The sequence below is a fragment of the Chiloscyllium plagiosum genome, chromosome 25, assembly GCF_004010195.1.
Source record: "Chiloscyllium plagiosum isolate BGI_BamShark_2017 chromosome 25, ASM401019v2, whole genome shotgun sequence".
NCBI classification, from domain to species: domain Eukaryota; kingdom Metazoa; phylum Chordata; class Chondrichthyes; order Orectolobiformes; family Hemiscylliidae; genus Chiloscyllium; species Chiloscyllium plagiosum.
Window position 1 is genome coordinate 7,674,897 of NC_057734.1, and position 25,369 is coordinate 7,700,265.

At 40.1% G+C, this 25,369-nt stretch overlaps 1 long non-coding RNA gene across 1 annotated transcript in view; it reads right to left on the reverse strand.

Annotated features, from left to right (window-relative positions):
* Window positions 1-853: 853 nt before the first annotated feature.
* The window catches only part of LOC122562542, a 27,673-nt gene continuing 3,157 nt past the window's right edge, over window positions 854-25,369 (reverse strand). The window contains exons 2-3 of the long non-coding RNA XR_006315355.1: window positions 10,333-10,439; window positions 854-1,866 (exon numbers count right to left, since the gene is read on the reverse strand). This is a non-coding gene — a long non-coding RNA (uncharacterized LOC122562542). The remainder of the gene's footprint in view (window positions 1,867-10,332; window positions 10,440-25,369) is intronic.

Below are 25,369 nucleotides of genomic sequence, written 5' to 3' on the forward strand. Positions count from 1 at the left end.
TGATTTTTGGACACTTGCATGGTTAGGTTCTCTTTCTTATAATAATCAGAGAGGGAAAATTCTTCCCTCTGAATCAGGATGAGGGCCAACCATACCTATTACAGATATTAGCCTGAATATTCCTTGCTGAGTGCCCTCCTCCTGACCCCTCCAAAACTGTAATGCTTAAGTCAGGAGTGTGATAGAATGCTCACCACTGTCTCAGATAGGTACAGCTTCCATAACACTCAAGATGCTTGACACAATTCAGGGCAGAGCACTTCACCTGATTAGCACGTCTGTCACTGGAATGAATATCCATCCACTTCATCACTGGTGCATAGTGGCTGCATATATGTAATGTACAGGATGCACTGAAGCAACTTGGAAAGTAGGTAGGACAAGATTACTTTCAAGAGTACCACCACCATTAATGAGAAGAATAGAAAGAAATGTCTTGGAATCATCACCTTTAAGTTAATTTCTATATTTCACAACATCTTGATATAGATGTATATTGTTGCTCCATTGTTGTCACTGGGATAATACCCTGGAATTCCCTACCTCAAACAATTGTGGGAGCAACATCATCACAAATTTCAAAGCAGTTCAAGGAGAAAGTTCACCACCACCATCTTCACAGGACAAACACCAAAGTTGAGCCTTGTCATTGTCATCCACATTCCAAAAACAAATTGAATAAAGAGCTGATGATCCTAGAACTGAATCTTCATAGTACACCAACTAAAACATTGATATTGTTCTTATTCACATTCCAGGTAAACTACAAGGCAAGCGTTGGCAACAACAGGTTCGTAAAGGAAAGGATGTCAGGACATGGCACCTACTTTGCTGATGACGAAGATTCATCAGAAGATAAAGTAAGCACAATTAGAATGAAGGAAGATTTTCACAGGTTCTACTGGACAGTGGAGCGAGCAGTCCAATGGTCTGACAGAGCTATGGTTATTTTACCATTTTAATAGAATGGTAGTCTCTTCCAAAACTTTATTTCCCTATTCCTGTTTCCAATTCAGCTGACATTAATCTGCATCGGTACCTGACTGCCATTCTGGAGACAGCGGGGCACAGTAATGCTTTGTTCGTTCCCAGCTTTACCAGGTACTGTCCAACGAAGCAGGATGAAAATGACAAGGTTCAAAATTATTTTTAAGGCCAGGAGAAACAATAGTGCTGCTAGGGTTCCACAACTACAACCAATAACCAGTGAACCCTTTGGGACTCGAAAACTGCTAGGAGCATGTAATAACACCCAGCCCTCAGAATGGACATGTCCTCCTTCTGCCACTTATTGGGCTGCCACCTGACATGCTCCACTGATTTGTCACCCAACAGTTAAAATCTACCCTGAGATGTTACTGAATTACATACCTTTTAATACATAATGGAGTCATTCAAATTGGAACTTGGCAAATTGGTTGAATTCTGAACTAGAAGCTTATATGATTTGTTAAGGTTTTGCTAAGGGTCAAATCTAATGATGTCTTACTTAAGGCCCACTCTGTGGACAGATACTATAATTTTCAGCAGAGACTGTAAAATTTGCTTCCACACTTGGGACTTCCTATACTCGGTGAGCTCATGATTTAAATGTGCTACTGTCATCAGATTCCAAGCGGAGGCCTAACAGTCCTCCAGAGGAAAAATGAATGGCAAATCAAAAGTTTTTGGACACCAAGGGAATCACAGGATATGGGAAAGTACAGTTGAGATAGAAGAGTGATCTTCAGTGGTGGAGCGGGCTTGATGAGTAGCACATCCAATTCCTGCTCCTATTTCTTATGTTCATTTGCTCTAGTTTGCTGTTGTACTTTCACATTTTGTTTGGAGGCTGGAAGAATCCCATCTACCTGTAGCATGGCTTTTCTGGAGAAAAAGCAAAGGGCAGAAATCAACACTAATTCTAGGATAAAAGCAGCCATTTAGGCAGATTATCTTTCTGATGGAAAGCTGGCTCCATTTCTCTCTCCACGGATGTTTTCTAAACTGCTCAGTGCTTCACAGCATTTCTATATTTTTCCTAGATTTCCAGAATCTGAAATGTAGTTTTGGAAACATACCTCAGTTTGATGAATACCTTAATACTGACCAACCATGAATGGAGGTGCAGAGGTCTCTGGATTGGTTGCTTTGTTGACAACCATGAATGAAATAGACAGGGCCATAGACTGGATATCATTATTATCTTGCACATTTCTTTGCTGCTAATTACATGCTTTCTCCCCCCTTTTTTGTAATAGCAATTGCCTTCTTTTAGTTAGGAATAATTTCATATAAAATAATATTTATAGTTATTACTGCCGAATTTGAGACTGCAATTTATCCTGCTGGGAATAAATTTTTGTCTTTCAGATTCCGCCTTTAGAATCTGTAAAGTTCTCTGGAAATCAAGATGACTCTAAATCCAATGTCACTTCAGCATTTTCATCCTCATTTCATGCAAATGAAGAAGAATTTTTTACTAGTACTACACCTAGTGACCGAACTAACACACATTCCAAAGGATCAGCCAGCAAATCCAAAAAGGAAAGTGCTTCCAAAACTGGGACAGAATCATCTGGAGTGTCATGTGAAGATCTTGTTATAGTTTTGGAAGAAAGCAAATTCTTAAAAGTTCTGGAAGATGTTGTGAAAGAATTGGTTGAAAAACTAGTGACTGAAAAAGTATCAAATAGAAATTCTGCCGCCTCTCAAAATCAGCTATCAGTCAGTCGTTCCAAGGGAAGTAATGCGATAGATATTAAAAAAACTTTTGAGAAAAGAGTTAAAGATTTTACTGAATCACAGAAGAACTTGGATCCAGGTCAGCAAAAGCATGGGCGTGTTGAACAGAAGTGGGATGATGAAAATTTAACATCGCATTCAAGCCAACCAAGAAGTTCAAAGACGCCTTCAGAACCAACGCAAGACAAAACACCACAACCAAAGCCTAAAGTGAACAAGGAAGATGCTTCTGGTGCCAAAGTAAGCTCAACAAGCAGGAGCAACCGTCTTGACGGAAAAGCAAGTTCTGCACCTTCTAGGAAAGCTGGAACTGAATCTAATGTTAAACAAGAACCCAAACCAGTGGTCAAACAAGTATGCTATTTCAAAAGCAAATCATCTGGATCAAGGAAGGTAGGTTCATTTTTAGCTTGTTTTTGCTTAAAACAAATTGTCCTTCTAGCATTCAAATTCACGACAGGTTATTGGAAAAGTGTTGATTGACAAATGAATTAAGGTTATGTTGTGAGTTATTTATAGCTGGTGCTGACAGGTTGGAACAGAAGTAGATAATTCTGGCTCATGGAAGCTAAAATATGTTAGCCTCCCTTTTTCAATACTTAATGATTTCTGCTGGATGGTTCAGGTGGAACTGGATATTGATTTAGGTTTAAGTACAGTTTAAAAATTTAACAATCTTATTTTAGAACTTCAAAACTGAACTTCTCAGTTGATAGAGTAAAGGGATTCTGGTTAGTTGACATAACCAAGAATAAACTTTTGTAGTCTATAATTAAGTAGGAATAAGAGTTAAACAGAAGCAGGGATCCATATTCTATTTAGTTATGTCTGGGGAGTTCAGGCCTGAGATTTGTTTATCCTGAACTACAGGGAAAATCCTAGACACTCTTGGCAGTCAAATGTACAGGAGGAGGTGCCTCAGGTTTTGGAGATTGAGCAGCAGCTATTTAAAAGGCTGAGAAGTAATGGTTGACTGACAGATAGAAGACCAGGCAGAAAGTGATGAAACTCCCAAAAGCATCTGACTCACAAAGCATGGTTTGACCTTGGAAAATGGTGAGAGTGACAGCTTCTCTGTGGAGGCAAGCCAGAGACAAGGCACAATATGTTGTACAGCTGCTCAACAGGGAGTAGGAAGTTTTAAAGGTCAACAGGGGTAAGGGATTCGTGAGTGAAGGGTGTAGACAGATACATCTAAAGCTGTAGATATGACTCCAGGATAGTTTCCTCCCAGATTCCAGGTTCAAGGATGTCATGAAATGGTTGCAGTGCATTCTGAAGGTGAAGAGTGTACACCCAGAAGTTGTGATCCATGTTAGGATCAAAGACATTGCAAAAAAGAGAAATTATGTCTTGCCAGCTGACTTTAAGGTGAGATAGTAAATTGAACTCTCTTCAAAAGATAGCAATCTATAATTATTCCCAGTGCCATGAAGTATTGACTTTAAGAATAGAAGGATATAACTTATAGAATAAGTAGCTGGAGAAATTGTAGAGAAGGGTGAGCTTTAGATTTCTGAGGCATTGGAACTGTTTCTAGGGAAAGTGGACATGTACAAATTAGGTTACATCTGAACAAGAATGGTACCAACATATTTGTGGGGAGTTTAACTAATGCTGTTAGGGTGGATTAAAATTAAATTGGAAGGTATTGGGATCTTAACAAATTGTTCAAAGAAGAGAGAAGCAGAGATAGAATTTAAAATCAAAATAGTTGTAATTATCTTTGGAAGGTAGAAGAAGCATAGGTTACATAAGAAAAAAGTTAAGTGGAATATATTTTAATGCAAGAAAGCTTAAGAATAAGACTGAGGCGTTGAGGATAAGATAAGCATGTGGGAGTATGATATCACCGTGATTTCTGAGACTTCCTGAAATATGGGCAAGTTTGGTAATTCAGCATTTGTGGTTGTTGACACCTGCCAGAAATAAATATACAGCTCCTGAGCCTGTTCCATCTTTGAATTGTATCAGGGCTGATCAATTTTCTAACTCCATTTAAATGTATTGGCTTCATATCTCTACGTACTCATTGCTTAAAAAAACTCTACGCATCTTAGATTTAAAAGTATTTATCAAACTAGCATCTATTGGTAAGGTTATGCTTAGCTGTGATGTTACCATATTTGTTGACTGGCATCACAAAAAGGGATATGTGAAATCTTGAATTAGCAATTCTATTCATGCCACGGATTACATACTGTTTATTCTGTCATTGACTCTACCCAACTAAATTCATTTTCTTAGGGATGATGCTGTTGAATTACCTCTTAAGGTTTAAAAAGTAGTGTGTAACAGGTTGCATGTTATAAATATGCATTGCTTTGAAACAGCTGCCAGGCCAGTAATCACACTATAAAAGTCATTTAAAGTTAGTTTCACTATAATTCAATTGATCACTGATTAATTTTTAAATGGAAAAGTGTATCTCCCTCTATTTATTGTAATTCTCAAGCATTTGACAACAGTACTAAAAAATCAGATTTCAATTCTGTTTAAGTAATCACATACAACCATGTAAAATTTATTGGGTTATTGATCTTGACATCCGTGACTCAGCAGAATAAATTAGAACAGAAGAATGTCAGCATGTGATTTTAGTCAAGTAGAATGGCTGGTTGCCATTCTAAGGACAAACTGGCCTTTCACATTGATGTATTTCACTGATTCAGTTCAGTCATGAAATAGCTTTAAGGTTTAAGGCTTTACCCATCCCTCCCTCACTTTCTGAAGCATTGACTGCTCATTCCTCAGACAAAACATGTCACACTAATGGTCATCATTCACATGTAACTCACATGATCATATATTATGTTGCAACACTGCTTGGCACTTTCCATCAAGGGTCCATGAGTAAAGATCAGCAATCAGAAATTAGGCTGTTCATTTCCTCCCTCTTCATAACTCAAAGACACTGAGGCCAAATATACTTTCCTCTCCACTGGCCAAATGTAATGATCAAGGTCAGTAAATGTATTTCTAACTACCATATCCTACTGCACAAGTCATCTCAGAAATTGCTTGATTCATCACACTCCTACTACTCACCTTCTAACAACTGCTCCCAATCTCAACTAATGCCTGGCAGTGATGTGCTGCACCTTCCCAGGTTTAACACTGCAGGGGTTCTTGTGGTGTTGTGGTAGTATATCTACCTCTGGACCAGTAGACATGGGTTCACGTCCCACCTACTGTAGAGATATGTCATGAAACATGTGACTGGATTGACTAAAATTATCCACCTTTTTAGCATAGCTGCAAATTTCACATCCACCAAGGTTTGTGGAATTGCGGCTTGCTGACGGCACACACACGCAGTTATTCAACTATGATAGCCGTGGCACCCATACAGATTTTACGACCCTCACATGTTTTAATTTCTCTTCCAGGACAAGATGACACACAAATGGGAGTAGCAGGAGCTAACCAGAGAGTAATCAAGCACACCTACTTGGAGGTGTGATGTTGGCTACTTTTAGGATGCCCATTGCTGAGGCCATGGGCAGCAGCAGTGCTGGACTATTAAAGTTGACAGTAATTTCGTATAAAAATTCTCCTTGTCAATCCCACCTTCCCTCACACTTCATACATTCCTTTGACAATGCAGAGTGCACTCCTGTTGATGTAACCACATGCCTCTTACTTCCTCTATCTCCCTGCATCACAGCTGTACTCTTGTGCCTTCCTTCTTTCAAGATACCCAAATGTACAACCAAGCCAATCAGTGGAGAAATAAGAACACAAATATGAACTGTCACTTGATTTGATACCATGGCAATCAATTCTGATCCTGAACTTGCACATAATTTAGAGAAAAGTAAACAGGCAGGGGTGGCAGGAGGGCAAGACAGCATATGGTTTCTGCTGCAGATAACTCAGATAAGGATTTCAGTGGGGTAGTTTATGGAAGAAGACTGGGGTATGCACAATTAAATGCTGGAAAAATGCCTGAATTCGGTACCAAGGAAAGTAGTGAATTGTTACACCAACTTCAAATAGGACTTTGTAGAACTTCAACATCTTTTCCAGTGTGCACATGGTGACCAGCTCCACTTGCGGACTTGTGGACATGATGGTCAACATAAGTTAGAAAAGGGAAGGGATGCATCGGTATGGCTTGAGAGGATTGAGGGTTGGGTAGTGGGAGAAGGAGGTATTAATGATTTAGGGTATGGGTGACACTCCAATGTGTTAGGACGGTGGTGTTTGACTGTCTTGGAGGAGTTTGCTGCTACCATAGTTTCAATGAGGACTCTGGAAAATGGGGTAAATGTTTTCCATTTTCTAGACTGTTGAGCAAGTCACAATGCAGAGTACAATACATGTACATGGGTACGTGGGTACATAGTGCACCCGCAGAAAGATGGCAGCTTATGGTTCAAGCAGACTATCAAGTATTTTCAACAAGCAGGAACAAGATTCAATACAAATGAAGCATATTCACTTTTATAATAATCTAGTAGTTTTATTCAGCTGAATTTAACCACACTATGTTTAAGTGACAACTTCACTAAATTTCATAGAGGGTTTCTCTTCACAAGGCCCAATGAGATTTCCTGCTGTATTTTATCAAACACACTTCATTAATTACGTAAACCAAAACTATGGCACCCCTTTCATCTGATGCTCGCACTATTCTCCCACTCACTGTATTAAGAAGAACCTGTCACTTAATGAATATCCTGGGATAGACTGGCATCCCTTATGTCATTTTGACAAGCCATTGGCCACCCAGACAAACACTGGCATTTCAAAGCTGCTCTGCTCAGTACCTGACTAATTTGGAAGCATGTCAGATAAAGGGAAATTGATACTGTGATTCTCTGACAGGGATTTGGAGGTTCTTATGGATGGGATTTTGTAGTGTAAGGCCTTCCTGTTCCCAGAGTTCTGGCAAAGGAGGCTACAACACTAAACACTTCCAGTCTAGACTGATGTTGCCACACAAGTCAATGCTGTTTCCATGATTCAGTGGGACACACAGCAGTTCAGGAAATGGATCAATGACAGTTTCCATTCTGCCAAGATAAGTGTCATATTCTTCTCTCTGCTGCTGACACTCAACTCTTATCTCGGCTACTGCATATATCTCCCACCAAGGCTCAGGCTCTACCACTCTCACCATTGCATGCAACATTTCTATCACTCGCTGTTAGCCACACAACTGTTCTGGAATAACATGCTTTATACTTTCTGAGCTGCCTACTCACTTGGGGCATCACCATCATACTCCCATATGCATCGGACCCCTTCCTTTCCTCTCAAACCCTCCCTTTCTCTCTCATTCTTGAATAAACAGTCTATAATAGGGCAGAAAGGACCCAGATAAGTGTTGGGATGCATAACATTAGGTCCTTTATCCTCTAAGAGGGAAGAATCCTGGCCCTCGCAGAAGCACTGGAAGCACTCCTGCAGGGATGCTGAGACATTTACATCTCGCCAACTGAGTAAGTATCATTGTTCATTCCAGTGCAACCTCACAGTAATCCCACAAAATGTTATTGATTGCACACCACCTTTTACCCTACGCCATGTTACCTTCTCTCTTTTGTGTCTGGCAGGTTTGAATGAAAATGTCCAGTGTTTTAACAGGCAAGACTGTCAGCCTGCAAGAAAGGCCCTACTAGGAGGAGGGTTTCAACACCACCAGCAAACATCAACAACACTGCCTCCTGGACCTCCCACCAGCTGTTATTGGTAGCTTAAAACATTAGAAACATTAGCTAGATTCGAGTCTTGGGTACAAAGTAGTGAACATTTCACAGCCACATGTCTGCAGTTGGCCAAGGAAGAAATGGCCTAGACCACTAACACTTGGAGGACTATTGAACCAGGAATCTACGCAGCCCCTGACAGAAGAGGACCTTTGGTATTGGCAATTAGGGACTTTGTGCTTGTGCACAAGGTGCCACTGGAGCACCAGGCACATAAGTAGGAGGCAATGGCCCTTATAGTGCAGAAGATGCAGAAATGCAGATCCACAACAGATTCAGGGTTCTCGTTTTATACTACAGCAATATAACCATCATAATGGTTATGACAGTGAGAAGAAAGGTATGAGAGCTTTGGTTCCCATACCTTTATCTTGTTATCACAGTCAAATTAGTTTTTCCCACAGACTTCTTGGCAAAAGGGGTTGTATAGGTTGCTTAATTTTTTTACCTTCTTCCTCCTTATGCTCCTGGCTATATAGAAGATGGCAAGACCTATTCTTCATGATGGCAAAGGACCATCATAAATCTCGACATCTGTGCTGCTGAACATTACAGTGATCCAGCAGTGTATTCAAGGGAATAGAGCTGCCATTTAGATTCACTAATGTGATGTGAGCATCTGGTGGCTTTTATGAACAGGAGAGCCAGGTTCAGCAATATCAGGGTCTGCTGCATATGTGCACAGACATGCATTCCATCAACCTAGCCACTGGACCTTAACAACAATGGTTCACACCACATGTCTCTTTCTCATACAGAGACAATCTGATGCCTGTAGGCACTGGGCCAGAAGAAGAACTACAGATAGATCACCCCAAAGTCTCATGTCTGGGCACTCCCCAGGTGGCAGGGCCTTCCACTTTCATCCTGCATGGGACCAAGAACTGTGGCAGTCAAGCTGATGAATGTGCTTTTGGCACCAGCAAGGATACTCTCAAATGCTTCCAGGATTGTCCAACCAAACTTCCAAGGCTGAAGAATGACAGTCTAGGCTCCCTCCAAATTCACTGTTGAAGCTGGGGCTGCACTTAAGACTTTATAGAAGGGAAAGACCAAAAGGACATTGTTGGCAATGGCTGACATATCACTGTAAATAAAGTATCACATTTGTTTAAACATGTTCATAATGCCACTAACTCTGTGTGCTTGTATCTCTGTGTAGCTCATACTGTAACTTGCACTGGAAGGCCAGACATCAGTCGGCATGCATTATATTCCATGGAGCAATGCCAGATTTAAGAAGCCACTGGCAACATGTTTAGACATTGTGAACATTGCACTTTTCCTGCTGCAAAGATGTTGATATGGCATCACTGGCCTCAACAGCCAAAAGTGTTGATCTTGCATGAATACTCAGCAGTGTTTGAGGATGTACAGCAAACAGAAGGCTAATGCCTAAGTGTCACCAGTGAAGTTGAGACTGCGATGTATGTCCTCTATAGTCAACTTAGCTATGTGTCATGTTGCTCTTTGAATGGTCTCACTTCCATGGGTTTTGCAGCCTTCTGCATCACTTTGTTCATTCTGGGTGTATTTGCAGCTATTTTCTTTCCCATTGTGTAATTGTAATTTCAGGATGACAGAAGGCAACAGAGAGCACTGCTCAGACAGTAATTTCCAGGCCAGATCTCTGTGTGTCAATTATACCCTGGCAGTCCTCACTATGAATCTCATAGACTTTCCAGCTATGAAGGTCCCATGACTACTATCAGGCTTTGGGCATAAACCCGAATGATTTGCTGTTTAGTGTAGACTTGCAGTGCCTGCAAACCAATGTTCCCTAGTGTGGTATTATAGGTTAAGAGATCATAACCTCAGAGTCAGAGTTAGTCCATTCAGGGGAGATGTTAGGAAACACTTCTTCATACAAAGGGTAAGTAAAAGATAAAGTCACCATAGTCCCAGGTGCCACAGTGCTGCTCTCTCGTCAGAGAGATATGACTGGCGATGGAGTATCACCACACCTCATGCGAATCTGGAACACTCTTCCTTCAAAAACATCTAAGAAAGGGGTCAAATGAAAAATCAAAATAATATTCACAAATTTTATTAGGTAAGAGTAATAAATGTTTACAGAAACGAGGCAGGTACAACAAGTTAACAGAGATTCAGTTGAATAGCAGAACTATTTTGACAGGCTAAATGGTCTACTCTTGCTCCATGCTTCCATGACTGTGCAGTCAAATCCAGCAGTTGAATTTTAAACTCCCATAGAACCTGACATTGGGAATGTACAGCCATTCCTACCGTCTACTGAGGAATCAGTAATGTATTTGAGCATGTGCTCCCAAAGGTGAGGATAACAAAAAAGATGATACAACCCTGGGAGTAATGGGAACAGTTCCAAATTCTCGGCTCAAAGCTGCCAAAGTGAATGAGTTAGTAATCTTGCTCCAGGGCCCAGGAATTTCAGGGTGACATAAACTACTACATAGAATTGTTGACACTAAGTGAAGAAGCAATCCAGTTTAGACAATGCCATTATTATTACTGCTTTCACTGATGAAGCTTTTTTCTGTGCACAGAGCTCAAGGAAAGATAAAGGATTACACCATGGAGATGAGGCTTGTAAAATCATCTGCAGAACTTATATGAAACCTCACCCAGATGATGTGAAAAAACAGAATATGAAAATTGCAAATGCATTATTTTCTGCCACATTTTCTCTCATTATGAAGAAAATCAAAAAAGAAGACTCACTTGCTGAAAAGATAGGAATTGCCCTTTGTGGCCCAAGACAGTGTTTTGAAGAGTGCAGTTCAGAGGATAAAATGGAAATTGTTGAATATGAAAGCCCTGATGCTGATTCAAATGCTCAGAACAGAGGGCAATTCAAGAGCACAGCTAAATCCCGTGCAGTTTTGCCCAGATTGTATTCCAGTCAGAGTTCAAAAAGGAGCCATCAATCTTCAGACTGTCTTAAGCATTGTGTAGATGCCAGTACAAATGTCAGATCAAGACTCACTGTTCTTCCAAAGTTATGATACAAAGTATCTAATATCTAACATCTAATACTGAATTCCTCTCTCTCTCCCCCCCCCCTCATTAAATATAGAAAAATTATGGTATGTAATGTGATTCTTTTGGAATAGGAAGACACGGAGAGAGAAAGGAAGAAAAGAAAACTGTTCATGTATTTTATTTTGGTGAATAATAATAGTATGCTCCTTTCTTTTATTTTGATAACTTATTTAACTTTTTGGCCTTAATTGTGCTATCACTGTCACACTGCAAGCATCTTGAAAATACCTATAAAAGAAAACAGCATTCTGGAAGGAGAAATGGGCAGCCAGATGTGCTAATTTTGCACATGTACCAGTGTCGATAACAACTACAGTATTGTGAAAGACTGTTGAAATCCGAGGTAGTCTTTGAAAAGACACCTATGGGATGTTGAATATTAATTATATGAAAACTGCCTGAACTAACACCTATGTGAAATGGGGTCCTTTGGCTAAGCAGTTTGATTAAAGTTGTGGAAGTAGATCAGTATAGCATGTCGAGAACAAGTAACTCACGTTAATTTAGCTGGCACTTAAAAGTGCCATTTCTCATTCTTTGCCTTCTCTTCTATTAGGTCAATTTCAATTCCTTTTGCACCTCAGATTCAGGACACAGTGGAAGTATCCAAGTCAAATTTATCTCTGCCAATAGATTTAGTAAACCTACTATTAGAACAATCAAATGGAAACTTTATTTAAACAGCAAATGCTGCCCTTTTTCCCTTCTCCACCACTCCTTCTGCAGCCAATCTTCTTATCCCTTGGTAAAGATGTCTCACATAGTTTCTGTGATTTATTTTCCCTTTTCTATAGTGGTATTGTAATTCCTAGTTTCCTGTCTTTCTAATTTGCTTCTCAGTCACCAGTTCTAACCTTAATGAAAAGAAAATTCACGTTTTACTATTGAGACAGACAAAGTACATTACATGTGATGCATAATCCACTTGCATTTTAAGTGGTTCCACATGCAAGGGTACTGAATAAATTAAAATTATCAGAATCTAGAAAGAATGTGATGTGGATACTCATTTCAAAAGAATGAAAAAGAGTTACAGTATAAGACATGCAAAAATGCCAATTAGAGTGTGAAAGGGGTCAGTGCTGCCATTTTTGTTGACTCTCATCCACATGAAATGGACAAAGTTCAGAATGCCAATGTAAACTAATTAGATTTGCAGATGATGTAAAAATACAGAACATTTAAGATTCTGCAAAAGTACTGGATCCATTGTGTCTTTTGTATCATGTTAAATTATTTAGTTCTCATACTACAAGCTGTAATAGCAAACAAAACTCTAATCATGCAATCTAATAGATTTTCTGTAATATTCCTGGGATAAACAAAAAAGTAAAAGCTGTTTCTTCATTATTTGTAGCTATCAGTCTCATGCTATGCCTTCATAGAAACTTTGTGGCTTTCAGCATATCTTTATTTTAATTTACTGAAGAAAAAGGTGAACAATCAAATAAATATCAATTATACAACTGATTCTATCCCCCTCCCTGGCTTTAGTCTAGAATTTTAGAAAATATTTTATTGTCATGTGTATTCAAGTACAGGAAAGTGAAAAGTGTACAAAGGCACCATTCTTTGGCACCATTTTTGTTACAAAATCAAAACTTTATTTATGCTTTTTTATAAGAAAGCCAAAAGTTAAGAAAAACATTCAGATCGTAAAGTCTAAGTCTTATCTCTATAACGGTGTTTGGAAACACTGATGCTGACACCTGACCTGAAGTCTTGGTCAGCCTGTAAGTCTCACATCGATTGCTGGGAGGAGCCATGTCATTGCTAGTCTAGGACTGAACCAGACTATTTGCAAATCTTGGTATCATATTTGATCCAGAGATGACTACATACTCACTATTTCCACCTCTGTAACTTCATCTTTTGGCCTTAACTCACCTTGTTTACTTCGAAACACTCATTGCCGCTTTGTCACATCTACTGATAATGATCTCCCAGATGGTCTCCTACACTCTATTATCCATAAATCTGAGTTCCTTTTATGTCTACTCCATGCCTGCTAACTTCTACTGAACCCAAAACAAGCAATTTGAGATTTTAAAATTATCATCCTTGTTCTTAAATCCATACAAGAGCTTGTCATTTCCTGGTGCTGTAATCTCCTTCATCCCCACAACACTCCAGGTTATTTGACCTTATCTATTCAGATCTCTTCAGTCTCCCTGTATTGATCACTCCACAACTGATAATACCTTTAGCTGCCTAAGCACCTTTTTAACCAAGATTTTGATCATTTGGCCTAATATCTCTTGTTTGGCTTTTTATCGTATTTTGCTTTATAATGCTCTTGCGAAAACTTCAAAGGCAGCATATTAGTAGATATTTTTGTTTTTATGTGTAAAAGATGTAAGGCTTATTTAAGAGTCTGAATTCACATTGACAGTACTAAAATCTACAACATAGCTACAAGGAAAGACCCCAATCTTTATTTTGCTTTCGTGCTGAGGAAAACAGAAATCAGCACCTCAGCATGCAGAGAAATATGGCATGCTACATATTGATGGATTAATTTACAAGTCGTCCAGGACATACAATTGTCAAAAAAAAACTTTCACCAGCATGAGCTGGCAATGAGCCTCAGATCTTACATGTGCAACTTAAATTGAGTTTTTGCATATTTATGTAATCAAAATCTATGGTAATGTTTCAAGGTAAACTCCTATATTTTCAGCTATGATTTTAAAATTCCAACTTTGTACACAAATCCACAAAGAAGCTAATTCGCATCAGTATTGTGTTTCCAAGACCAATATAATGTTCAATAAAGCTATTGTTTCTATATGGCAACAAGACTTGGGTCACCTCAAGTCGCTGGAGAATTTCCACCAGCTGTATCTCTGCAGTATATTCAAATTCAAGTGGGAAGACGGAGGAACAAATTACCACAAGCTCATTGCAATAAATTACCTTAACATTGCAACCATGATCATGTAAAATGCGCTCCTCTGGTCAAGTCACTGCATCCTGGCAAAAGTCTGAGGCTAAACCAAACTGTTCCTTTCTCCAGTTAAGGTACAGTCAAGGTGTGAAGAGGAAGTAATATTTGACTTGAAATGTTAGCTGCTTCTCTCTTCATAGATATTACAAAGTTTGCTAGGCATTTTCAGAAGTTGTTTTCAAATTTCCAGCAACTGTGGTATTTTATTTTTATGTTCATAACCAGTCATATTTGACACCGGGATGATCTTCCTAATTGTACCATCAACAAAACCACCGATTTTCACCTCTATGAAACTGTAATCCTTGCACATGCACAACTGTGTAGCCAACCTCTATATCCACAAGTTGGCTGGATGTCAAACAACTGTGAGTCAGAATACAGGAAGGAGATAGAATGCTTGGTGTTGTGGTGCAATGATAACAACCTCTCTCTCAATGTCAGCAAAACAAAAGAATTGATCATTGACTTCAGAAAGAAAGGAGGAGGACACACCCCTATCTATATTAACGGAGCTATGATGGATAGACTATATGTTGAGTGTCAAATTCTTAGGAGTGATGAAAATCAACAACCTGGACTTTCCACACAGATGCGATGGTCAAGGAGGCACAGCAATGTCTCTTCTTCCTCGGGTGACTTAGGAAATTTGGCATGTCCATAAAGACCTTCACTAACCTTTACAGATGCACCACAGAAAGCATTCTATTTGGGTATGTAATGACTCGGTATGGGAAATACTCTGCCCACGACCAGAGGAAAGTACAGAAAGTTGTGTGCACAGTCAAGACCATCATGGAAGCCACACTCCTGTCTATGGACTCCATTTACACTTCATGTTGCCGCGTAAAAGCTGCCAACATCATCAAACACCCCTCCCACCCTGATAATGCTCTCTTCCAACATCTTCCATCAGGCAGAAGATACAGAAGCTTGAACACACACACACACCAACATGTTCAAGAACAACTTCCTTCTTGCTGTTATTAGACTGCTAAATCGACCTCTCTAACTTCAAATAATGTTGATCTTATTAGTGTTGATCTTTCTTTGTGCACCTTCTGTGCAGTCGTAACATTGTATGCTTTGTTCTTTCTAAGCACCCTATGATCTGTATGTCCTTGTTTGCTATAATCTGCCTGTACTGCTTGCAAAACAAAACTTTACACTGTACTTAGGTACATATGACAACAAAAAAACCAAACTTGTCACAAGTTCCCATATGGTAGTGCCTCTTCCACTAAGCTATAATTGTTGGATACTGACCATGTAAAGTCTGCAGCAGTGAAGCAATAAGATAGAACAGTACAGAACATACTACCAGAGGAAGTGGTGGAGGCGGGTACAGTTACAACATTTAAAAGGCATCTGGATGGGTACATGAATAGGAAGAATTTAGAGAGATTTGGCCAAATGCTGGCAAATGGGACTAGACTGGATTGGGATGTCTGGTTGGTACGGGTTCGTTGGACTGTGGGGTCTGTTTTTGTGCTTTATGACTTTAAAACCTAAGAATTCACTTTCCTCAGGACCACTCTTGCCTTCTCTGCCAAGGATCTGTGCCTCCACGAATGAGTCACAAATGATGAAACCTGGCAGATGCCACTCTCAATTCAAGGCACTAGCAACATTAAGTATATGAAACAGGCACACTTAATTAAGATTAGCAAACGTAAAAAGTGGAACAAAGAAGAACATTGTGAAAATAAGGCAGATCAATGTCATAGGATAAGTGCAAAACTCCTAAAATTGCGTAGGTATAAAAGTCTTTAACGTCATGCCACTTGCAAATAGGATGCCTCACTTTAAACTATTAAAGTTAAAAAAAGTCAAGAACAAAAACAAAGTTGCGAGAAAAGCTCAGCAAATCTGGCAGCATCTGTGAAAAAAATCACAGTATAAAAATAGAAAGTACTTTAAAAAAAAAATTAGTTAATTTTCTATTGCTTCTCTGACCTTGAAAACCAAACTATTCAACTTCAGAACACCTTTCATAATCTCAAAAAGCCTTAAAGCACTTTACAGCAAATTTAACATTTTTAAACTGCAGTCACCACTGTAATGTTTGAAATGCAGTAGCCAATTTGCACACAGGAAGATTCTACAAACAACTTGTGATAACAACTAGATAATGTGCTTCTTTAAATAATGTTAATTTAGGATAAATATTAGTCAGGACACCAGGATGTAAAATGTAGCAGATAGAAATTTGCAACCGAACACAAATTGGCACAACATTAGCCTCTACTTGACCTTGGGATATGCCAATTACAACCACTTCTCATTGTCTTAACAACTACCAGCTTCAAAGACATTCCTGACTGTGAAAAATGCCACAAAAGATCAGAATCATAGAATGGTTGCAGCGCTGAAGGAAGCCATCCAGCTCATTGAGTCTGTGCTGTTTCTCTGGAATTCAAGGTAGACAAGTAGGAGGCTGGAAGGACACAGCAAGCCAGGCAGTATCAGAAAGTGTAGACGTTAACGTTTTGGGTGTAACTCTTCTTCAGCTCTGTGGTTGGATGTAAAGGGAGCTGCAGATAAAGTGGGGGTGGGGGGCAGGGTTCTGCGGTGGGGATAGGTGAACACAGGTAGAAGGTACGATCTGATTGGTCAATGGGAGGAATGAATTGCTGGGGAAAAAAAATAATAAGCACTACCGCACTTAGGTGGTAGTGTGGGGGTTAAATAAGATAAAAAATATATATATAAAGAGGGGACGACTGTTTTGATCACACAGCACTGTCCCTTGATGTGAAGGGCAGTGTTTGTCACTGGCCACCCGGGTGTTTTCCTATCTTCCTGGTGGTGGAAATTGAATAAAGATTGGTGCACTTTGTATCTTCCACTGTGTCTCACACCTGCACACACACTCCATGGGTTCTGGGGATAAAATAAGCACTACCGCACTTAGGTGGTAGTGTGGGGGTTTAAGAAAAAAGATAAACAGGAGTGTCAGAGCCCGGGTGTCCTTGGAGAAGGAGTACACGGTGTCGACCAACACCCTGGAGTTGTTCAGGGAGAGGTGGGCGCCGCAGGGAGTGGAGTGCATCATTTCCCCCTCTAACTGTATTTTGATTTAGTCCCTACCCTCCCCTTCACTGTTTTTGATCACACAGCACTGTCCTTTGATGTGAAGGGCAGTGTTTGTCACTGGCCACCCGGGTGTTTTCCTATCTTCCTGGTGGTGGAAATTGAATAAAGATTTGTGCACTTTGTGTCTTTCACTGTGTCTCCCACTGCACACACACACCATGGGTGCTGGGGATAAAATAAGCACTACCGCACTTAGGTGGTAGTGTGATAAAAAAAGAAAAAAAAAAGAAATCCCCCCGGTCTCTCTGGGGAAGAGGCACCGGCACTTGGAGGGGAGGGACTTTCCAGCAGCGCGCCAGCGGCGCTGCCCCTCTCCGAGGCACGAACCAACGGTGCCCCTCGACAAAGAAAAAAAAAGTAAACAGGAGATTTACGTTAGGGCCCGGGTGTCCTTGGAGAAGGAGCACGCGGTGTCCACCAACACCCTGGAGTTGTTCAGGGAGAGGTGGGCGCCGCAGGGAGTGGAGTGCATCATTTCTCCCTCCAACTCTATTTTGATTTAGTCCCTACCCTCCCCTTCACTGTTTTGATCACACAGCACTGTCCTTTGATGTGAAGGGCAGTGTTTGTCACTGGCCACCCGGGTGTTTAAAAAATAAATAAATAAATAAAAAATTTAAAAAAAATAGAAGGGGGGGGGAGGAGCTGGGAAGGGAATCGAGTGATGGGAAGGGAGATTGTTTGAAACTGGAGAACTCAGTTGAGTCATCCGGGCTGTAGGCTGCTGAGGCGGAAGGTCAGGTCAATTTGCAGTTTGATTCATTGTGGCAAAGGAGGAGGCCAAGGATGGTCATGTTAGAAAGGGAGGGGGAAGGGGAATTAAAATAGGTGGTGACTAGAAGGTCAGGTTGACCCTTGCGGGCCCGGCTGAGATATTTGGCAAAACGTTCCCTTAGTTTGCGTTTGGGCTGTCCGATGTAGAGTAGATACAGTAAACTAGATTGGAGGAGAGGCAGGTGAACCTCCTGGCTCACCTGGAAGGACTGTTTGGGGCCCTGGATGAGGGCATGGTGTGCTGGCAGGTTTTATATCTTTTCTGGTTGCAGAGGAAGGTACCTGGAGGTTTGGAGGGGGTTGGTGAGTAGAGTGGCGCAAATCAAGGATTGGTGAAGGGAACAGTCTTTGTGGAAGGTGGAGAAAGGTGGGGATGGGAAGATGTATTTGCTGGTGGGGCCTCCCTGCAAAAGCAATTTAGCCACATCCATTCACCTTGGTAAAACCAGGCAGTTATAGATAATGAATATAAAAGGAGCCTGTTACAATTGATTCCCACATCCAAATCATTTAGAAATGTGGCGCTAGCACCTTTCCTAGTGGTACCGCAGTAGTAACAGCCTACCATCCTGAGAATTGTCTGTTTATTCCTCCTGTCTACTTTCTGTGTGTAATCCAATTCTCTGATGTGAGTTTTACTTCTAGCTGGATATTCTACTTGATGTAGCAACACTTACTTTATCTCTCATAACACAAGAAACTAGATGTGGACATCACGATACTGAAGAATCCAACAGATGTTTATTGCAATTAGCTATTATGTGCAAATATTACATTCACAGGCACACTAGGGTATTAGATTACAACTGAAGAGCATATTTGTTGAAATGATCCCAGGCTAAAAAAGTCTCAGATCTTTATCACCTCAGGTCACGAGATGATAAGGTTACAATAATATTATCATGACTCTTAAAGACATGTTCACCTGATATAATTCTTAGTTATGCAGACTGTGAGACATATCGTCTCCCTTATTCCAAAAATTAAATAAACATAAAACCAAACAGTTATACAATTGTACATAGATACATTTTCAATTTGATAACTATGTAAACAAGGAAATGGAATTTACGGGTCTCATATTTCAAACTTCACTCTAATACTCTCAAAGAGTGGAATGCATCACATGCATTTTCAAGTGGCAGACTGTCCTGATTCATCTCTGGCCAGTACACAGATTCACATGCTAGCTGTCATGTGCATTATATAACCAAGTTAAAATTGTTTTGTGATTTTTAATTTTTTCCACCTCAGTCCAACACCGGTACCTTCACATCATTAAATAACCACCATCATTAGTATAACGTGAACATATCTTGACATAATACTTTTGATATGAAGACTTGTTTGCCACTGAAAATCACTTGCCATGGTATATCATGTTCATCTCTATATGACCAAAGTGACCAAGTCTTCTCAGATATTCCTTTAATGCGCATCTTCTTGACCAAATCACTAAGCGGGATGTACTGCCTACAAAGATGGGAGCATATGGTGAGTGGAGGTTACACAATCCAAGGCAATGTTGCAGGTCCTCTTTATCCTGTACAATCTTATGCAGATTGGGGCATACTCCACAGGCAGATTAAATGGGCTAAAAGAAATTCTCTGGCAGATGTTGAATTCTTGCTTTGTACTATTAACGATTAATCCTTGACATTGTGCCACTGTCTTCAGGAGATGAAGGTTGTGGTATATTTGACATAAATCTCACCCATAACCATAAAACTGTGGATATTTGCAAACACAGGTTGTTATATTTTCAATAATCCTAAGTATATACTGTTGGAATAGATCTTGGCTTACAGAAAGTCCAATAACTGTTGGACATAATACCATCCAAATAGTGATCCAAATGTCATCAGTGCTGGGGTTTTTTTTTTTGGACAGGCTTGTTTCCATGCTTCACAGCTAGCTTGCAATATAAATCTGCCACAGGAAAATTTAGTATTTAATTCTACTAGCATTGGCATTTTGTGTGAATATCATTTAGGTAGAAGGTTGAGGAGCCTTGAATCTAACCATACTCTTATACTTCCATGTTTCTTTGCCATGTGGTAGAACTATATCAATCTGTCCAGTAGTTAACCTTCTGAAGTATGACACTTCATTTGTTTTGTTCAATGTGGCTTGATGTTTGTCCTGAACATAGATGTGGTACTTCCTTGGAAGTTCAAGAAATAGGTTTGCATGATCCTAATGATTTAATACTAAATCGTCACTGAAATTTCCTATACTTTTGCAACACGTTAAAGAAAAAACATAGCAGAATCAACTAATCTTTGGACACAGGTAAGCGTTCTTAATGTAGCAAACCACATTTTTAATGCTCATGTTCTTAATGATGATGTCCTGATTCAGCTCTTGCTTAACTTTATTTCCTAGTAGGAGAGCTGTGTTTTCAGAACAACTTACCTGCTTTAAAAAAAACCTCAAATCAGCAGGCTTTTAGCTTATTTTTACTTTTGTAGAAAAAGAAAAGGAGTAAGACAGCTCACTGCACAGCCTTTAGTTTTGCTTGTATTTGTAGTTTCAGCCTTTTTAATATTAAATGAAGGACTTTTAGAATTTTCTTGGATCTTGAAAAAACTTAGAATTTAATTCCAAAAGTTGGTGTCTTCTGGTTGGTTAATGCCCCAACTGAAAATCTGCAGAGTTGTATTTATTCACAGAAACTGATGCCACTGATATCCAAATTTCCTGATGTCCACAGCTGTTATCCAGTTGTCTTTAATTAATTTTCTGAATGTCTACGATCAAGGTATTGGAATCCTCTTTATACACAGCCACCATTGCTAGCCATGATGGGCATTTTGCCTCCAGCACAGCATTGACTGGATGTACAATGCTTATGTCAGGGCTTCCCAAACTGTCAGTTGTAATCCCCAGACAGGCTGGTAGCCAAAACTTTGGTGATGTGAGCTCTAATACAGCAATGGCTACAATGGAGCTCTGTCTGAGTTATAAGAGCTGGGTGGCCCCTTAAGACATGCTGTCTTTTTAAAGTTAAAAATCACACAACACCAGGTTATAGTCCAACAGGTTTAATTGGAAGCACACTAGCTTTCGGGGCGACGCTCCTTCATCAGGTGATCACCTGATGAAGGAGCGTTGCTCCGAAAGCTAGTGTGCTTCCAATTAAACCTGTTGGACTATAACCTGGTGTTGTGTGATTTTTAACTTTGTACACCCCAGTCCAACACCGGCATCTCCGAATCATGTCTTTTTAAACATTGCGCATGACCTAAGTACCTGAATTCTGTTCTAAAAAACTCGTGGGAAGGTAGATGCTTTTTTACACAGTAACTCTGTGGATGAAACAGATTTTTGTCCTGCTGGTCTCAGAGAATCCTCACTCGTTTTTTCACAGGCATCTTCTTGGCCCCCAAAACATTCAAAACCACCCTGCCACCCACAACAGATATCACCATCCCCTACATAGCATTTTGACTCCACCCTACCAACAGTGGTAGTTCTCTTCTTTCCTCCCTTCCATAAGCATTTATTCTCCCCAGCCATTCTGCCCATGCCGCTCAGTTATTTCTTCCACTTGCTTGCATAGGCATTTCCCTCCATATTCCCACAGGCATCCATTACACCTCCTTTCCAAGCTCTCTCAGGCATGTGGTCTCAGCAATGTTTGAGAACAGAAATGAAATTACAGTGAGAAAGTGCTTTAGTAGCATTGGTTTATGATATTGCAGTATTGAAGAATCCAATAGACATTTTATTATTGCAAGGTTTGTGAAGGTTTGTAGCTCAGGTTGAGGTTTCGGGGGTAGGTTTGCTCGCTGAGCTGTAGGTTTGAAATCCAGACGTTTCATTACCTGGCTAGGTAACATCATTAGTGGCTACCTCCAAGAGAAGCGAAGCTATTGTCTCCTCCTTTCTATTTATATATTTTTCCTGGATGGGGTTCCTGGGGTTTGTGGTGTTATCATTACCTGTTCGTTTTCTGAGGGGTTGATAGATGGTATCTAGATCTATGTGTTTGTTTATGGCGTTGTGGTTGGAGTGTCAGGCCTCTAGGAATTCTCTGGCATGTCTTTGCTTAGCCTGTCCCAGGATAGATGTGTTGTCAGCAGTCGAATTGGTGGTTTTGTTCATCCATGTGTAGGGCTATGAGGGAGAGAGGGTCATGTCTTTTTATGGCTAGCTGGTGTTCGTGTATCCTGGTGGCTAACTTTCTTCCTGTTTGTCCCATGTAGTGTTTGTGGCAGTCCTTGCATGGAATTTTGTAGATGACATTGGTTTTGTCCATGGGTTGTACTGTGTCTTTTAGGTTTGTTAGTTTTTGATTGAGAGTGTTGATGGGTTTGTGTGCTACTAGATTCCGAGGGGTCTTAGTAGTCTGGCTGTCATTTCTGAAACTTCTTTGATGTATGGTAAGGTGGTTAGGGTTTCTGGCTGTGTTTGGTCTGCTTGTCGTGGTTTGTTCTTGAGGAATCTGCGGACTGTATTTTTTGAGTATCTGTTCTTCTTGAATACGTTGTATAGGTGGCTTAAGTATACTCCTACTTTCTTTATACTCTTCTAAGGATTCACTCGATTTTCCTGTCTATACCTGACATATGCTTCCTTCTTTTTCTTAACCAAACCCTCAATTTGTTTAGTCATCCAGCATTCCCTATACCTACCAGCCTTCCCTTTCACCCTGACAGGAATATACTTTCTCTGGAAGTTCCGTGATGAAGACTTTGAAATCAAGACATCTGAAATTTATATTTATTGGTGAGAAGCAGAGGGAAATTAATTTTTTATAAATCAAGCTATGACCTAAAAATTGTCTGGAAAGCACAGTGGAAACCAACTAGTTATTCAGATTTTCAAAAAGGAGTTGAAGAGGAGAAATTTGCAAAGATAGGAGGAAGTTGGGAGTGGGATTAATCTGGTGGTTCTTTCAAAGAGTTAGCGCATGCTTAATGGGTTGAATGGCCTCTTTCTGTGGTGCATCATTCTATGAAATTATACTTTATTTAATCTTTGAAATAGGTTAATATTGTTGTGCTGTCTAAAATTCTGTGGCTATATGTAACCATATCTCTGGATTTCTCTGTGTATGCAAGGGAATATCTGGCTGGCACTGATACGGTGGGTTTGAAACCATTGTCAACGATGTAAATACTGTGTCGCACTGTTGGAAACCATCATAGTCGTGTATCAGTTGCAGTGCCCACCTTTTCATATGTGTTTGCTGGGGGACAAAATACTCTTCTGCTTTTTGATAGGTCCACTATTTATGAAAATCTTCTGAATCTGGTGCCAACAAATATATCAAGGAGAGGAAATTCAAATCCATCTGATCTGTCAGAATGGGTGCCATTGTTCAAAGGTACTGCATTTGCAGCTGAAATGTAGCATTTGGTGCATGTTTTAATTAAGTAACTTTATGATGATTCTATGTAAAGTATAGAGCAACTTCTAATTTAATTGCCCTGCATTCCATAAATAATTATCTAAGTTCCAAATCCTTGTCGAGAATGGTGTTGTATTAATGGTTCTCAATGTCCCAAAGTGCTTCACAGCCGATTCCTTAGTTTTGAATTTCAGTTGCTGCAGCTGTCATTTACCAAAGCCCCACAGACTGCAATGAGTTGAATGACTAGTTAATTTGCTTCTTGCCCTTGGTAGGGGGCTACCAAAATCTGGCTGCTACCAATTGAAGGTGTGGGAGCTCCTGCATTCATCTGAATGGGGAAGGTTAGGTTATGGGTTTCACATCTTATCAAATACTGCATCTGGAATGGATATTTTGTAGATCACATTTTCTACAGATGTTGTAACATCAGGAGAAGCACTTTTTGCACAAGCACAATCGTTTTAAGAACATAGAAACAAGAGTAGGCCATTTATTTCCTTGAGCATGTTCCACCATTCAGTGTGTTCATGGCTGATCTGTGGCCAAACTCCAAATCTCTTAACAAAAGTTGATCAATCTCAGATTTAATATTAACATTGTTGACATAAGTGTTGAATAACAATTTGGATGAGAATACAGGAGGTATGGTTAGTAAGTTTGCGGAAGAAACCAAAATTGGTAGCATAGTGAACTGTGTAGAAGGTTATCTAAGAGTACAGCGAGATCTTGATCAGATGGGCCAGTGGGCCAAGAAGTGGCAGATGGAGTTTAATTTACAGAAATGTCAGCTTGTGATTTGGTAGGAGCAGTACTTATTACTATTAATAATCGGGCCTGAGGAGAATTATTAAACAGAAGGACCCAGGTTCATGATTCCTTGAAAGTGGTGTCGTAGGTAGACTGGGTGGTGAAGGAGTCTAGGAGTTGAGATATCATTTTGTGGCTGTACAAGACATTAGTGAGGCCTCTTTTAGAATACTGTGTATAATTCTGGTCACACTGCTATAGGAAGGATATTATTAAACTGAGTTAAAAATCACACAACACCAGGTTATAGTCCTGATGAAGGAGCGTCGCTCGAAAGCTAGTGTGCTTCCAATTAAACCTGTTGGACTATAACCTGGTGTTGTGTGATTTTTAACTTTGTACACCCCAGTCCAACACCGGCATCTCCGAATCATGGTTATTAAACTAGACAGAGTACAGAAAAATTTACAAGGATGTTGCTGGGACTGGAGAGTTTGAGTTATAGGAAGGGCTGGATAAGCTGGAACTTTTGTCTTGGAGACTGAGGGGACTCGCCGAGGGCACTTAAATGGTCATTGGATAAACATATGGATGCTAATAGAATCGTGTAGGATCAGCTTTAGATGGTTTCACAGGTGGGCGTGGTTTCACGGGTGGGCGGAACATCGAGGGCCGAAGGGCCTGTTTGTGCTGTAATGTTCTGTGTTCTTACAGAGGTTCTTACAGAGGTTTATATGTAATTTTGATTCCTAGCTGTCGGGTCTGGTCTAGCGCCACCTGTTGGTAGGTGTTGGTGTCTGCGAGTAGTGCATTGGCTTTCTCTGTGTAGTTCCTTCTGTTCAGGATGACTGTGAGCCGACCCTTGTCTGCAGGTAATATAATGATGTTTTTGTCTTTTTTGAGGTTTTCTAGGGCTTTCTTTTCTTGTGTGTTCAGTTTGTTTCCTTCCCTCTTTCGGCTCAGAGTAGGTGCAACTGTCTGTCTGAT